Consider the following 16,387-nt stretch of genomic DNA (forward strand, 5'->3'; position numbering starts at 1 on the left):
GCAGCCCTTAACGCAAATGACTACATGTTTAGCTACTACCCCAAAAGGTAGAGGTTTGAGTCTCTTCAAGACACCTCCAAAGAAAGGCCTGTTTGTAAAGAATCAGCCATTGAAAACTCTTGGAAGCACAGTTTTGTTCTGCTATGTGGAGTTGATGTGAGTCAGACCTGACTTGACAGGTACTGATACTGGTAATACTTTGTCTTTCATTTTACTGATTAAATGACATTTTCTGACCATTTTCCAAAAAGTAAGCATAGGAAAAAGATAGATGGTAATATGTATTTGAATTTTTCCCTCTTTTGGACAATTGTGTTGCATTAAAAAACTAACTTTCAGATTAAGTCATTATAGTTGAGAGTATATTTCAAATACAAAGAAAGCATCACCTACATTTAGCATTACCACAGTGTCCCCCCTCCTGCCTCCTTTAACATACATCCAATACACACCCAGTACATATACCCTTCCCTTCCAAGAGTTTGAATGCACTTTTTCATTTATTATTTTACTAATTTTTGCAATATTGCTGGAAGGATAGGAACAGTATAGTTTATTACAGTTCACCATGGTACTAAATATAATAAACTAAAGTGAACAGTATAGTTCACTTTAAAGACGAGGAAAGCTTAAGCTGGGAAAAAGTTAAATGACTTGCTAGGATTATGAGATGAATTATAGAGATAATGAACATAAGAGAATGAATAAAACAGAGATAAAAGCATTAAAATTAATTTTGCTGAAATTTTCCAAGAGTCTAAATTGTAAGGAAAGTATTTGGTTCTGTAATATGAAGTGAGCCATTTTTAGCATATCTTTATCTTCTGGAAAAGCTAGGTGAAATTGTAGGGGTAGAGTGGAAAAACAATTGAAATTTAATTGGAGAAACAAGACTACTTAGTGTGAGAGCTATGCAGTTAGCTGAAGAGTAGACACGATCTACAGATAAAGGAGTTGTTTTAGCTATCTATAATAAAAATACCACAAGTGGATAGCTTTAACTATAACATTTCTTTTCTTACAGTTTTGAAGACTAGAAATCCAAACTTCGGGCTTTGGTTCTAGGAGACAGGTTTCCCTGTTGTGGTTCTGGAGAAAGGTGCTTCTTTGGGCTTCTCGTCCTGGTTGATCCTCCTGTGTTTTGGCATCAGGCTTCCCTGATTCTAGGAGGTTCTCAGTGCCCAATCCTGGCTCTTTCTTGGTGGTAGAAGGACCCTCTGATACCTGCTCCCTTATTTAAGCTCTTCCATATCTCAGAAGAGAGTGATGTAAGATAAAACTTTATCCCGTCGATTGTATCATCATGCTTCATTAACATAACTACCTCTAATTCTGCCTCCTGCAATATATAAAAATTAACTATTTTTAATTTAAAAAGTATCAATATATTTCAGGTTGTATTAATAAGTATTGTTTTGTAAGGTTTCTGCATTAGTTATGTACAAGGAGGCTTCAAAAAGCTCATGGAAAAACAGAATTGAAAGACAATGGAGGAAAGTGGATTGTTGCAGATGCAATTAGATTAAAATTTTACACCCTATCATTTGATCTCCCTTATGATCCATTTAAATTTGTTCTAGTTTTTAATATTTTCTGCATTCAAGTGAGGTTTTTATCTGTTTTACTTTGTTATTTTTGTTTGTTTGCTTTTTGATGCTTTACTGTATATGAAATCCAGGGTAGGTAAGTTTATAGAGACAGTATCTGGATTAATTGTTGTTTGGGGTTATAGCTGGGGGAGTTTGGGGAGATATGGAGAGCTACTAACAATGAATACAAGAATGAAGAAAATTTTCTAAAACTGATTGTGGTGATGGTTGTAAAATCTTGTCTTGATGTGATTGAACTATTGAATTGTATGATATGTGAATTATATTCCAACAAAACTGTTAGGAAAAAAAGAAAGACAATAGGATTTTCCCATAAACTTTTGGAAGCCTCCTTGTACATTTTAAAGTGTACAGCCTGTTGCTATAGAGTTAAATATGACCCACAGTGACCCTTTAGGACAGACTAGAACTTCCCCAATAGCATTTCTCAGGCTGGAAAGTACACTGTCACATCTTTTTCTTGGCGAGTGGGCTTGAAAGGCCTAGCTTTCGGTTAGCAGCTCAGCACTTAATCACTGTGCCATCAGGGCTCCTTATATAGGTTCTGGACTACAACCTAAAATGTAATTCATATTATGAGCTGTCTTCAAAATTACTGAAAGCCTCTGAACTAGATTCAGTCTAATGTACTTGATGATTTTATATTGAAGGTTTTGTTAGAGTAGAACTTGCTCAAAGGATAATCCAGGCTGCAGTGCTCACAGTAGATCGCCAGGCCTCCCTGTGCAGCCTTTTGTCTATTAGATGAGAGCTTAACCAGCCAACATCCAGACTCCTTTTTATCAAGAAGGAGCCCACACCCTACACTGTACTATACCACTAGTATGAGATAAAATGGAGATGATTTACTATTTTTATTTTGTTAAGTGAACTAGTTTTAATTGGAAAAGTAATGTGTACAGGTGATTCAAATCCATATACTCCAAAGTAGTATGCAATAAAATTTTTTTTTTCTGACCCTAGATTTTAAAAAAATTACTAAAATGTTTAATTTACCCACATTCTTATCAGATTACTTCTGGGTTTATATTTTCTATATATGAAATTTGATCTTTGAGGGCAATGAGAGTTTAATAAACTTACTAGTTTTTTGGTAGAAGACAAAGCCAACTGAGAAAGAATATATTTGAAATGATATTAGCAGATAGATTTGTTAAGCTCATCACACACAGGCACATTTTGAGTGTACTGCACGCCAGAAATGGTCTGAGGCTTTGTGTATACAGCAGCTCCTTCAGAGAGCGTGGTGATCCAGCAGCGTGTATGGGTTGATGTGCATGCACTGCACTGTTATTATGAGGGTAAGTGGGCTAACAATTCTTATTTAAAAATGGTTTTATTAAAAGATAATTTTATTGAGGGCTCTTACAACTCTTATATCAATCTATACATCAATTGTATCAAGCACATTTGTACATATGTTGCCATCATTATTTTCTAAACATTTACTTTCTATTTGAGCCCTTGGTATCACCTCCTCTTTTTTCCCTCCTTTCCCTCTCCCACCCTTGTTACCTCTTGATATAAATTATTAATATTTTCTTTTCTTTAAAAAAATAATTTTATTGGGCTCATACAACTCTTATCACAATCCATACACACATCCATTGTGTCAAGCACATGTGTACATTTGTTGCCATCATCATTCTCAAAACATTTTCTTTCTACTTGGGCCCTTGGTATCAGCTCCTCATTTCCCCCCTCCCTCCCACACCCTTCCTCTCTCACGAACCCTTGATAATTTATAAATTATTATTATTTTTTCATGTCTTACACTGTCCAATGTATCCCTTCACCCACTTTACTGGTGTCTGCCCTTCAGGGAGGAGGTTATATGTAGATCATTGTGATCGGTTCCCTCTTTGTCCCCCACCTTCCTCTTCCCCTCCTGGTATTGCTACTCTCATTATTGGTCCTGAGGGGTTTATCTGTCCTGGATTCCCTGTGTTTCCAGTTCTTATCTGCACCAGTGTACATGCTCTGGTCTAGTCAGATTTGTAAGATAGAATTGGGATCATGATATTGGGGGAGAGGGGGAGGGAGGAAGTATTAAAGAACTAGAGGAAAGCTGTATGTTTCTTTGATGCTATACTGCACCTTGACTGGCTCATCTCCTCTCCGTGACCCTTCTGTAATGTGATGTCCACATGCCTACAGATGGGCTTTAAGCGGGTGCATAAGCAAATGTTGTGAAGAAAGCTGATGGTGCCCAGCTATCAAAAGATATAGCATCTGAGGTCTTACAGGCTTGAAGATAAGCAAGCGGCCATCTAGCTGAGAAGCAACAAAGCCCACATGGAAGAAGTACAGCCTCTGTGATCACGAGGTATCGATAGGATCAGGTATCAGGCATCAAAGAACAAAAAATCATATTGAGAATGAGGGGAAGTGTGGAGTGGGCTAGCAATTCTTATGAGAAGGATTTGGGAAATTGTTGATGGGGTCATGATGCTGTCTCCTAATATTTGAGGAGCATAAAGGTTGCACATTGGGCTACTAACCTCAAGGTCAGCAGTTCAAAAGCACTAGCTGAACCCTTGAAGAAAGACTAAGTTTTCTACTCTTGTACAAAGTTAGACTCTTGGAAACCCATAGGGGCAGTTCTACCCTGTGCTACAGGGTCACTGGGAGTTGGAGATGACTCCATAGCAGTGAGTTTGTTTGTTTGGTTTTTAGTTGGAAAGGGATTACAGTGTTTTTGTGCTCCTGCAGGACAATGTTAGAATATATGGGTGAAAGGTACAGGCTGACAGATGTATTCTTCCTTTATGGGACATTGTTCAACACAACAATTGGAAAATGAACGGGGCTGCTTGTGAGGCAGTAAGTGTTTGCCACCAGACGCACAGGGACTGGCTGGCTGCTGGGCATGGTGCTAGACAAGCAGGAAGTTGAGCAAAGGGACTTTTAAGGTTCTCGTCAACGGAGAGTTGATGGGTTGCCTTGCAGGGTGTCCAAGAGAAACCTGGCCCTCAAACAAAAACCTCAACCTCAACCAAAATCCAACAACAGAACAGTATGCGGCTAGAAGCTATCTGTAGGCAGATACGAAATGGCAGACACATGAAAGAAGGATACAGACCTTCCTCAGTCCAGTTCTTCCAGGTCTTTGAAAAATGGTTGGGGGTGTTGAGGTGTGAATATAAAAGCTCTGAAGTTTCTTATGGAATGGCTAATTCCATGGAGCAGCTGGGGATAAGGATTCTTTATTGGCAAAATGTATTCACTCATCAAAAAAGATTTGAATAACAGCTTGATTTTGACATCTGCCTTTCCTACATTCCACTTCTTTCAATGGTATATCAATCTAGATTCTTAAATTTTTAACCTTCCTTCTTTTCCACTTTCTTCTTAGCATTAATAAATAATAACATTTCTTTGTTCGAAATAGCTTTTAGGTTCATTCTTCTTTTCCTCCTCTATCTAGTCTAGGCTTTCCTCCCCTTGTCCTTGAGAACTGGCATCCTGATGCCCTCTCACTCCCTCCATTTCTTATTCACCCGTTCTATGCTGAATGTTGTTGCTACCGGATTAATTTTCCAAAATATCACTGTGTCTCTGCTTTTCTAAAGAAACTGTGGTTGCCCCCTCTGTTTTAGGAGCTCTGGTGGCACTGTCAGGTAAGCATTGGAGAGCTGACCACAAGGTTGGCAGTTCACTTCCACCAGTCGCTCTGTGGGAGTAAGGATGAAGCTATCTGTAGTCCCCATAAAGATTTACAGCCTCCCCAACCCTATATGCTGTGAGTCAGAGTTGACTGGATCGCAGTGAAGGAGAGATGAGTAGGGATGGACTTCATGGCAGCGTTTCTCCTCCTCCCCTCCGCTCCCCTTCCCTCCGCTCCCCTCCCCTCCCCTCCCCTCCTCTCCCTTCTCCTCTCCTCCCCTCCCCCTCCTCCTTCCTTCTCCTTCTCCTTCTCCTTCTCCTTCTTTTACCTCTGTTTTAAAATTTTGACTTGCTATTCCAAGACCTCTGGCCTGGCAATTTTTTTTTTTTACTTCTCTTGAGTATGTTTTTTCCTCCACTTTTCTTACCCTTTTTGTGTATGTTATGGCTATTTCTGAATATATAGACATGAGAATGATATTTTGGGATCAACAGCAATTCAAATAATCAACCCATATTTGAGTGCCTCCTTTGTGAAAGACGTTACTTTGTCCTTAACAGAATCTCATGTAGACTGGCAAGAGCATTTGAGATGTTACAGTGTTAAGACTAAGGACATGCATTCCAAGCTAGACTGTCTGAGTTCGCAATCCTAGTTCTACCACAAAATGCCTGTATGATCTTATGATCTTAGTTAACTTCTCTGTAGCTCCATTTCCCCATCTGTAAAATGGAATAATAGTAGTACTTATCTCAGGGTGTGGCTGTGAGGATCAAGTGAGCACTTAGGACAGTGCCTGGCCAGTACTTAGGACAGTAACATGGTTGTGTGCGTATCATTATGGGCGTTTTCAAAAAACGGATGCTTTTAGAGGTATAAAATGTTCTGGATGATCAAAGAAGAAGAGTACATCTCATTGGAGAGTGCAGGAAAATATAATTAAAGAATTATACTCTGAAATGGGTATTACAGATTCCTTAATAGATTACTTTGATAGACGGAGATGGGACCAGAGACTCAGAGAATTTCCCCTGTGGCCTATATACCTGTAAGATAAGTGAGAATAGATAAACTAGAGTGAACTAGGGCCACATGAAAGAGGGACTTGATTGCTCAGGTGAAAAATTGGTACTTAATTTAGAAAGTAGTGAGGAGATACTGAAGGTTTGTAGGATGCTCTGTCATGTTTGTGACATGACTGGAGTCACATTTTAGGAAGAATAAGATGGCCACTATTAACTGCAGTATAAATACAGAAAGTAAAATATCTGGAGAATTAATTCTATCATGGTAATGGAGGCTTGAGGCAGTATGTTAGTAATGGAAGAGAAACAGTCTGCAGATGGATTACGGGTTCCAATGGTCCTCCATAGACTTCTACAAATTGGTTATTCACAGACGCCATAATTTCTTCCATGTGCTTTAGCTACTCTACGTTCAGGGAAAATTTTCAGAATCTCTCTTAACATACAGTTTGATCTTTTTTTCCTTTATGTATGGTGTCTTTGATGTCATCCCACAACCAGCATGGTCTCCAGTCCTTAGTGGTCAGTGTAGCAAATCTACCCTTGAGATGGTCTCTAAATTCAGGTAGGATATGTTCAAGGTTTTCTTTTGGCTCTGGTGGACTTGTTTTAACTTTCTCTCGCTTCAATCTGAATTTACATATGAGAATTTGATGGGCTTTTCCACAGTTGGCCCTTAGTCTTGTTGTAGCTAATGCTGTTGAGCTTCTCCATCACCTCTTTCCTCTTACCTTAGTCAGTTTGATTCCTTTGTATTCTGTCTGGTGAGGTCCATGTGCTCAGTAGCCATTTATATTTTTGAAAAATAGCTATTGCATTGAAAACATCTCTGGTCTTGATGTGATCTCCAGCTTAGTTTCTATTATCAAGGTCATATTTTTCAACTATTTATCCCTCTTCATTTCCAACTTTTGTATTCATGTCACCAGTAATTATCAGTGCACCATACGTGTGTATCTGACCAATTTCAGACTGAAGAAGTTGGTAGAATTCCTCAGTGTCTTCATCATTGACTTTAGTGACCGTGGCATAAATTTGGGTCATCTATTTGTATTACTGATTTTCCTTGTAGGGGCATGGATAATATTCTAACACATATAGTATTGTACTACAGTATAGATCTTGAAATGTTCTTTTTGACAATGCTATTCCTGTTCAGTTGGTCGTTTCCAGCTTTATAAACCATGTGGTTATCAGATTCAAAATGGTTAATGCCTGGTCAGTTCCACTCACTAATGTCTAGGATATTGATCCTTATATATATTTTTGTCAACTTCCAATTCACACTTTGTAACTTCTTTATTGTGCCTACTAATAGAGGTTTATCGCTGTTACTTTGAATTCAGGAAAGGTATGTGCCAGTGTTCTGGGCTTTCACCAGGATGTCTATACAATTATTAATTTTATGCTAGTTGTGTAGTGAACATTGATCATATAAGCCTGAAAATGGAGTTGCTGGATCATGTGGTAGTTCCATCTTCAACTTTTGAGGAACTGCCAACTTATTTTCCATAATACCAAACCAGTTCACAATCTTACCAGCAGTGGGAGAGGTTTCCTGTTTTTCTTCAATTTCACCAAAACCTAGTATTTGTTTAAAAATTTAAAAAAATTATTGTCATTCTACATGGGGCTGAGCTGGTATGCTATGTAAACCGAGTGGGTAAAGTATTGTACTGGTAACTGAGAAGTCAGTGGTTTGAACCCTACCAGCAGCTCTGTAGTCGAACATGAGGTAGCCTACTTCTGTAGAGACTTAGAGCCTAGGAAACCCCATGGAGCAGTCCTACTCTGTCATTTCAGGGTTGCTGTGAGTTGGAATGGACTCAATAGCTGTGAGTTAATGGCTAACGGATGAACCCAATTGCATGGTGCCTGAAGAGGTTGACTGCTAATTGAACCCACGAGCCACTTATGGGAGCAAAAGAGCCAGGCTGGTCCTGTAAGGATGACAGCTTTGGAAACGCTATAGAGCAGTTCTATTCTGTCCACTGGGGTCACTATCAGCCCGAATCCACTGGACAGGTACAGGTATTTTGCTGTGCTGAATAATTTTGAGCAATTTTCATGTGCTTGTTCCTTGGTGCAATATCTGTACAAGTCCTTGCCCATGTTTTCACTGAGTTTGTCTTTTTGTTGTTAACTTTTAAAAGTTTTAAAAAATGGCTTTCAGACTTTTATCAGATACAGAGTTTCAATTTTTTCCCCTCCCACTCTGTAGATTGCCTTTTTGTTTTTGGATACTGTCTTCTGATGAACAGGATTTAGTTTTTATGAGGCCTCATCTTTCTTATTTTGATTTTTTGAATAAAAGCTCAGGATTTTATTGTTCTATCAGACAGTCCATCACAAAAACCCAGGTTTTATAGCTTCCTCCTTAATTTTTTTTTTTGGTGAATTTTATGGTTTTAGTTTACAGATTAAAGTCTTTGATCTGTTTCCAATTAATTTTATGTATGATGGAAGGGTTAGATCCTGGTTCATTCTTTGCATGTGAATATACAAGTTTTCCAGAACAATTTATTGAAGAGACTCTTCCTTCCTTATTGGATGGATTTAGCATTGTGGCCAATTAATTTTTTAAAAAGATTTTATATTTTATTAATTCTCTGGTGAAAATTCCACATAGCCAGTGCAGATCACGTCACTGTAGACTATTCTTTCTTTTTGGCAGCACCAACATTGGCCTTGGCAGTCCCCTGACTGTCTTCATCCTGTTCTTGCGCTCCTTGCGCTGTCTTCTTGAGGTCTTTTTTTCCCTCAAATATAGGCCATGTCTTGCAAGTCTGTGTTTAGGTTCATTTTTTTTTTTCATCATCCAAAGAATTGTCAATCACGCCGAAGCTAGTCATCTTGCCACCACCAAAATGGGTTCTAAATCCAAATACAACATCTGGTGTGGTCTTGTACATTTTGGCTAGTTTTTCACAAATTTCTGTCTTAGGCACTGTTTGTTGCTCTCCCAGGGTGAAGGACATCAATGACCATTTGTTTCCGCTGAAGTAGTCGGTTGGTCATGAACTTCCTGGTCCGGATGGTTACTGTGTCATTCTTGATGGCGTAGAATGCTGTGGCCAATTAATTTTTGACAATTGTGCCAAGACAGTTCAATGGGGAGAGGCTAGCCTTTTCAACAGATAGAGATGTCACAACTGGATAGCCATATATAAAAGAGTGAAGTTTCACTCCTACCTCATACCATATACAAAATTCAACTAAAATGAAGCAAAGAAACCAATGTAAGGGGTAAAAATATAAAAGTCTTAGAAGAAAACATAGATATGAAATTTAAAGACTGTGGCTCTTAGCTAAGAAACCAAAAGCATATGAGGCAAAAATGAAAAAAAGAAAAATTGGACCTCATCAACTGAAAAACTTCCATGCTACCACGGACACTATCAAGAATGCTAAGAGAGGCCAGACCCAATCCAGGGATATGTATGGTAGCCAACTAAAAAAAGGGGGGGCACAAGGAATACATGGGTAGCGGGGGAACAGGGCACTAACCCACCCAAGGGGAGAGTGTTGTTTATATCTCCACAGGAGAGGGAGAGAGAGACCAGACTTCAACCCGGTGCTCCAAGACATGAATGCAACATACTGACATGATGCAGGGAATTAATAGAGAGGTCTGTGTGGCTGGCCCCAATCCCAACTATATGGACACCCCTCTTCTTCCCCCAGAATAATTCATTTCAGAGGACAGCACTGAAGCTACAGCTCAGGGAGAGGAGCACGTCTGATCAGAGCATATAGAAGAGGGAAGGAAAGAGAGTATAACACATCCTGGCCCACCAAGCTCTGAGGATGATATTCCTGCTCAGAGCAGACAATGCACAGAGAAAACCATAGGGCCGGCCCTACCATGAGACACGACATCCCTCACTGACCCATAGTGTTTTGAGAAACAGCACTGGAGGCACAGTGCAGGAATTGTGCACAATCCTACCCCACCACATAAGGGTGAAACACTAAGGGCATGCAATAGAGCAGCAAGGGGAGTAAATCAACGAAGTTCCCGGGAAATACCAAAAATAGACTTTGGGGCCAGGGTGTGGCACCCCATCAGATTGGACCAGAAAACACTCCTAAATGTCAACAAACAGACCTTGAACTATTTCTAGACTTTTCTATTTTTTAAATTTAAATACTTTTATTGGGGGCTCTTACATCTCTTATCACAATCCATACATTCCTTCAGTGTGTCAAGCACATTTACACATATACCACCATCATTATTTTCAAAGCATTTTCTTCCCACTTGAGCCCCTGATATCCGCTCCCCATTTCTTTTCCTCCCTCCCTCACCCACCTACCCTCATGAACCCTTAATAAGTTATAGATTATTTTTTCCATATCTTACATTGTCCTCCATCACCCCTCACCCACTTTTCTGTTATTCCTCCCCCTGGGAGGGGGTTCTAGTTTGATCCTTGTGATCAGTTTCCCCTTTCTCCCCACCACCCTCCCCTAATCCTGGTATGTATACTCTCCTTGTTGACCTTGAGGGGTTTAATCTATCCTGGATTCCCTGTGTTGTGGGCTCTTATCTGTAGCAGTGTGCATGCTCTGGTCTAATCTGATTTGTATGGTAGAATTGAGGTCATGATAGTGGGGTGAAGGAAGCACCAAAGGACTTGAGGAAAGTTGTGTGTTTCATTGGTACTATACTGCCCCTTGACTGCCTCATCTCTTCCCTGTGTCCCCTCTGTGAGGGGATGTCCAATTGTCTACACATGGGCATTGGGTCTCCACTCCAGAACCCCACCCCTCACCCCTGATTCACCTTGGGAATGGTTTTATTCTGGGTCTTAGATGCCTGAAACCGGATCCCATAGACACCTCATGATCACACAGGCTGGTGTGCTTCTTCCATGTGAGCTTTGTCGCTTCTCAGCTAGATGGCCACTTGTTTATCTTCAAGCCTTTAAGACCCCAGACACTATATCTTTGGATAGTCAGGCATCATCAGCTTTCTTCACCACATTTGCTTATGTACCCATTTTGTCTTTAGCGATCATGTTGGGAGGGTGAGCATCACAGAATGCCGGATTGTTAGTACAAGGTGTTCTTGTGTTAAGGGAGTACTTGAGTCGGGACCCAATGTCCATCTGCAACCTTAATTCTTCACATATAGATATGAGTACATAGTTCTATTCCCCTCTTGTATATATATGTACATGCCTAATTTTGGCCTCTTTACATGTCCTTTGCCTTCTGGTTCTTTCTCCTATTTCGTTTTTACTTCCCTCTTGTCCCACCATCATGTTCGGCCTTCATTCAGGTTTAGTAATTCCTCGCTACTACATTGCCCTTGATTGAGCCCCACTAGGCATCCTACAATCTTCCTTCCATTGATTTCAGTTCACTTTGTTCCCTTCTCCCGTATCTCCCTGGAACCAAATAAAACAACAAAGGAAGCCAAAACCAACAAAACAATAACAGCAACAGCAAAAACAAACACAAAATAACAACAACAAAAAGAAAGCCACTGACAAAAATGGAAAAGCCTATAAATAGTTCAAGGTCTGTTTGTTGGCTTTTATGAGTGTTTTCCAGTCTAGTCTGATGGGGTGCCACACTCTGCCTCCAAAGTTTTGTCTTGTTTCGGTAGTCCAATTACTCTAATGTTGTTCCTCTTCATAGCATTAGACATGGCTCTCAGGTTTTCTTCAGCTTCTCTGATTGTCTTATTTTACTGCTTTTACCCTTTGTAGAGGTCTGCTTGGTTATCCTCTAGGTCACTGGTGCAATTCTCTGCCTCCTCATGTCTGTTGGAAAAGTCTGTTAATTTGTAACTGGGTTTTGTTATTTCATCCCTTTACTCTTGTATTTCTCTTTGGTGTGTTGCCTTTATCTCCTCTATCATTTCATCCTTTTTCTATATTGATTCCCTCATATCCTGTATGACTCCAAGCAGCATTCTGAAAATTTCTTTTAGTGGCAGGACAATGTCTGCTTCTTTTATGCACCTCACTAGGTCCATGACTTCTTCTAGCATTGGCCTCTGTTTCTCCTGCTTTTTTTGTTGAGGCTATTAGGGCTGGATGCTTTTTGTGTGTTGTTTTTGAGGAGCCTGGTGCAATCTTCCAGAGTTGAAGAGCACATGGCTCTCTCTTGGGGGATTCGTATGAGTTCTTCTATGAACTACCTGCATGTAGCTTCACTGGGGGAGGCTGTCAGGCTCCCACTGTATCTTCCTGTGGTTTAACTCTTACCCTTGCCAACCAGTATTCTGTTCTTTGGAATGTGAGTTGGACGCTGGTCAGGTAGTTGTGGGCCCACGAGTGTGGCTTTTCACTGGCTGATCTGTCAGTAAGCCGTAGTGGTGTGTCTATCAGTTCCTGAAACACCTCAGGTGGTGTGTGGTGTTTCACTCTGCAACTGGAGTGCCACGGAGGGCGTGTGGGTGTACCCTAATTGGTGTAGATCACTGTAGATGGCAGGTGAAATTACCCTAGTCAGAGAGATTGCCGTGGAGGTTGGGATACCAGATGGTTTCAGGGTTTCCCCCAGTCACTTGTAGAGCCTTGGGGTGTAGGCTGGAGTTCCCCAGCCATTTGAAGGAGGGATTCCCCCAGCTGCTTGAGTTATGGTGGAGGAGGGGCATTACTGCATGTAATGCCAACAAGTGTGAGCAGGAGCTCCCCCAACTGAGTCGTCAGAGTTTCCGTAGGCAGAGGGGAGTGGCCTGGAGGCCGGTATTTGGTTGTGAAAGAAAGAGAGGGAGAAGACAAGAAAAATAGAGAAAGGAGAAAATAAAGACAGGAGCCGAAATAAAACACAAGTGAATACACACACACACACACACACACACACACACACAGAAAAATGCAATGACATGCTGAAGACAAAGCGGGTGAATAAGCAAATGTGGTCAAGAAAGCTGATGGTGCCCGACTATCAAACGATATAGCGTCTGGGGTCTTAAAAGCTTGAAGGTAAACAAGCGGCCATCTAGCTCAGAAGCAACAAAGCCCACATGGAACAACATATCAACCTGTGTGATCACGGGGTGTCGAACGGATCACTGAAGACAAATGGGTGCATAAGCAAATGTGGTGAAGAAAGCTGATGGTGCCCGACTATCAAACGATATAGCGTCTGGGGTCTTAAAAGCTTGAAGGTAAACAAGCGGCCATCTAGCTCAGAAGCAACAAAGCCCACATGGAAGAAGTACACCAGCCTATGCAACCACGAGGTGTCGAAGGGATCAGGTGTAAGGCATCATCAGAACAAAAAATCTTACCATAGTGAATGATGGGGGGAGTGCGGAGTGGAGATCCAAAGCCCATTAGTAGGCCACTGGAGATCCCCTTGCAGAGGGGTCTCGGGGAGGAGATGAGCCAGTCAGGGTGCGATGTAACAATGATGAGAAATACAACTTTCCTCTAGTTCCTAAAGGTTTCCTCCCCGCTCCCACTACCATGACTCGAATTCGATCTTGCAAGTCTGGCTAGACCAGAGGAGGTACACCGGTACAGATGGGAACTGAAACTACAGGGGATCCAGGACGGATGAGCCCTATAGGACCAGTGTTGTGAGTGGAAAAACAGGGAGGGTAAAGGGAGAATGGGTAGGAAAGAGGGAACCGATTACATGGAACTGTGTGTGACCTCCTCCCTGGGGGACAGACAACTGAAAAGTGGATGAAGGGAGACGTCAGACAGGGCAAGATATGACAAAATACCCATTTATAAACTATCAAGGGCTCATGAGGGAGGGGGGAGCGGGGAGGGAGGGGAAAAATGAGGACCTAATGTCGGGGGTTTAAATGGAGAGAAAATGTTTTGAGAAACGATGTACAAATGCGCTTTACACAATTGATGTGTGTATGGATTGGGATAACAGTTGTATGAGCCCCTAATAAAATGTTAAAAAAAAAAAGAAAAGTGCAATGACAAACAAAAGTAAATATAGTCAAAAAAGGAAAACTGAATTTGCTGAGACTGTGCCCGTAAAGAGAAAAGCCATAGAAGAAGAGGACAAAAGAAGAAAAATCAAAAGAAGAAGAACAGGCAGGAAAAAAGAGAAGAAAAAAATAGATAAAGAGGTAGTTGAGCCCCGTGCCATGCCGTGTGTAGCACTCCATGGAGATGTGTGCAGCACTGTAACAGGGGGCAGGCTGGGGCTGTCCCCACTGGGTGGCCGGAGTTGCCCTAGGCAGAGAGTTAGGGGCTGGAAACCGGCAGTGGCATGTGGGCGGAAATGGAGAGGAGAGAAACAGAAAAGAGGAAAGAAAGAAGAAGATAAAAAACAGAGAAGAAAGAAAAAGAAACAGAAAGAAGGGGAAAAAACCACAACTGTGCTCGCTAAGGTAGTGTTCGGAAAGAGGGAAGAAGGAGAGAAGAAAAAAATAAAGAGTAAAGAGATAGCTGATTCATGATTGCCTGAACATGGGTCTGGAGGGTCTTAAACTCTGCCCCAAGGTCGCAGGTTGGTGTGCCCTTTTAGGTGCAGGGTCCCACTGGTGCTGGCCAGAATTGCCCTAGTTTGCAAGATCACCAGAGAGGCCTGACTGAGGTTTCCTCAGCAGCTTGGAGTGCTGTAGCCGGCTATCAGAGTTGTGTTGTGTGGTGTGCAGTGCTCCCACAGAGGGCAGTCTGGAGTTCCCCCTGCTATTTGGGTTGAGTTGTCCTAGGCGGAGGGTAGTGGTCCGGTAGATAGCTGTGGCATATGAAAGGAAAGAGAGGGAGAGAAGAGGAAAAAGAAGAAAAAGGAAAAAAATAAAATAAAACTGGACCCATTGAGACCAACTGCAGCTGGAAAGATAGAAGGGAGGGAGAATAAAGAGAGAAGAAAAAGAGTAGTAAGTAATGAGATAACTGAGGCTTGATCACCTGACCGTGGGGCTGGAGGATTTCCAAACCTGCCTCAAGGTTGCGGGGTGGTGTGCCTGCTTGGTATAGGATCCTTCAGATGCTGGGTGGAATTACCCTCAAAGGCAAGATCACAGCAGAGGCTAGGCAGTGGTTCCCACAACAGTGCTGAACACTGGAGTTCACTGGTGGGGGGGATCCAGGATAGATAAACCCCTCAGGACCAATATTGAGAGTAGCTATACCAGGAGAGTAAGGGGAAGGTGAGGGAAGAAAGAGGGAACTGATCACAAGGATTTACATAAAACCTCCTCACAGGGGGATGGACAACAGAAAGGTGGATGAAGGAAGACATCAGGCAGTGTAAGACATGACAAAGTAATAATTTATAAATTATTAAGGGTTCGTGAGGGAGCGTAAAAATGAGGAGCAGATACCAAGGGCTGAAGTAGAAAGAAAATATTTAGAAAATAATGATGGCAATAAATGTACAAATGTGTTTGACACAATGGATATTTGTATAGATTGTGATAAGAGCTGTATGTGCCTCAAATAAAATGATTTTTAAAAAGATATATATGTATATATATTTAAGAAGATATATTTTAACAGACAGAAAATATTTGCAAATCTTGTATCTGATAAATTACTAATATATACAGAATAGTGAACTCTCAACAATAAAAATGACAAATAATTCAATTAATATATGGGCAAAAGATTTGAACAGGCATTTCTCCAAAGAAGTTATATAAATTAGCACTAGGCACGTGGAAAATGCTCAGATCATTAGTTACTAGGTAAATAGTAATAAAAACAATGATATACAATTTAAAACAACAACAACGACAACAACAAACCACTACCATGGAGCTCATTTCCACTCACGACAATCCTACAGGATAGAGTAGGACTGCTTCTTAATGTTTCTGACACAGTAACACTTTACAGGAATGGACAGCCTCATCTTTTCCCCATGGAAAGACTAGTGAGTTTGAACCAATGATTTATCATTAGTAGCCCATTGATTAGCCCATTGCAACACCAGGGTTCCTAAACACCTACTAGCATGGCTATAATAAAAACAAATAATAATAACAAGTGTTGAAAAAGCTGTGGGGAAGTTGGATATGGAGAAATCATATTGCTGGGTGTAGTATAAAATGATGCAGCCTCTTTGGAGAACAGTAGGTAGTTTTTCAAAAAATTAAAGGTAGAGATAACATACGATACAGTCATTTATATATATATATATATATGTCTTATTAATCAACATTTAAACTCTTCCTTCAGTTTTCCTGCATCCATAATAAAATGTCTAGAATT

The 16,387-nt window shown here is 40.9% G+C and overlaps 1 protein-coding gene and 1 pseudogene across 8 annotated transcripts in view; one reads left to right on the forward strand and one right to left on the reverse strand.

Annotated features, from left to right (window-relative positions):
• Positions 1–16,387, forward strand: part of DNM3 (dynamin 3) — a 731,348-nt gene that overhangs the window by 12,219 nt on the left and 702,742 nt on the right. The gene's annotated exons all lie outside the window — the stretch shown is intronic.
• LOC105978991 overlaps positions 8,897–16,387 on the reverse strand; it is a 16,666-nt pseudogene continuing 9,175 nt past the window's right edge.

Source organism: Echinops telfairi, unplaced genomic scaffold, assembly GCF_000313985.2.
Source record: "Echinops telfairi isolate 266 unplaced genomic scaffold, ASM31398v2 ScPeMD7_7424;HRSCAF=8462, whole genome shotgun sequence".
In the NCBI taxonomy this organism is placed as follows: Eukaryota; Metazoa; Chordata; class Mammalia; order Afrosoricida; family Tenrecidae; genus Echinops; species Echinops telfairi.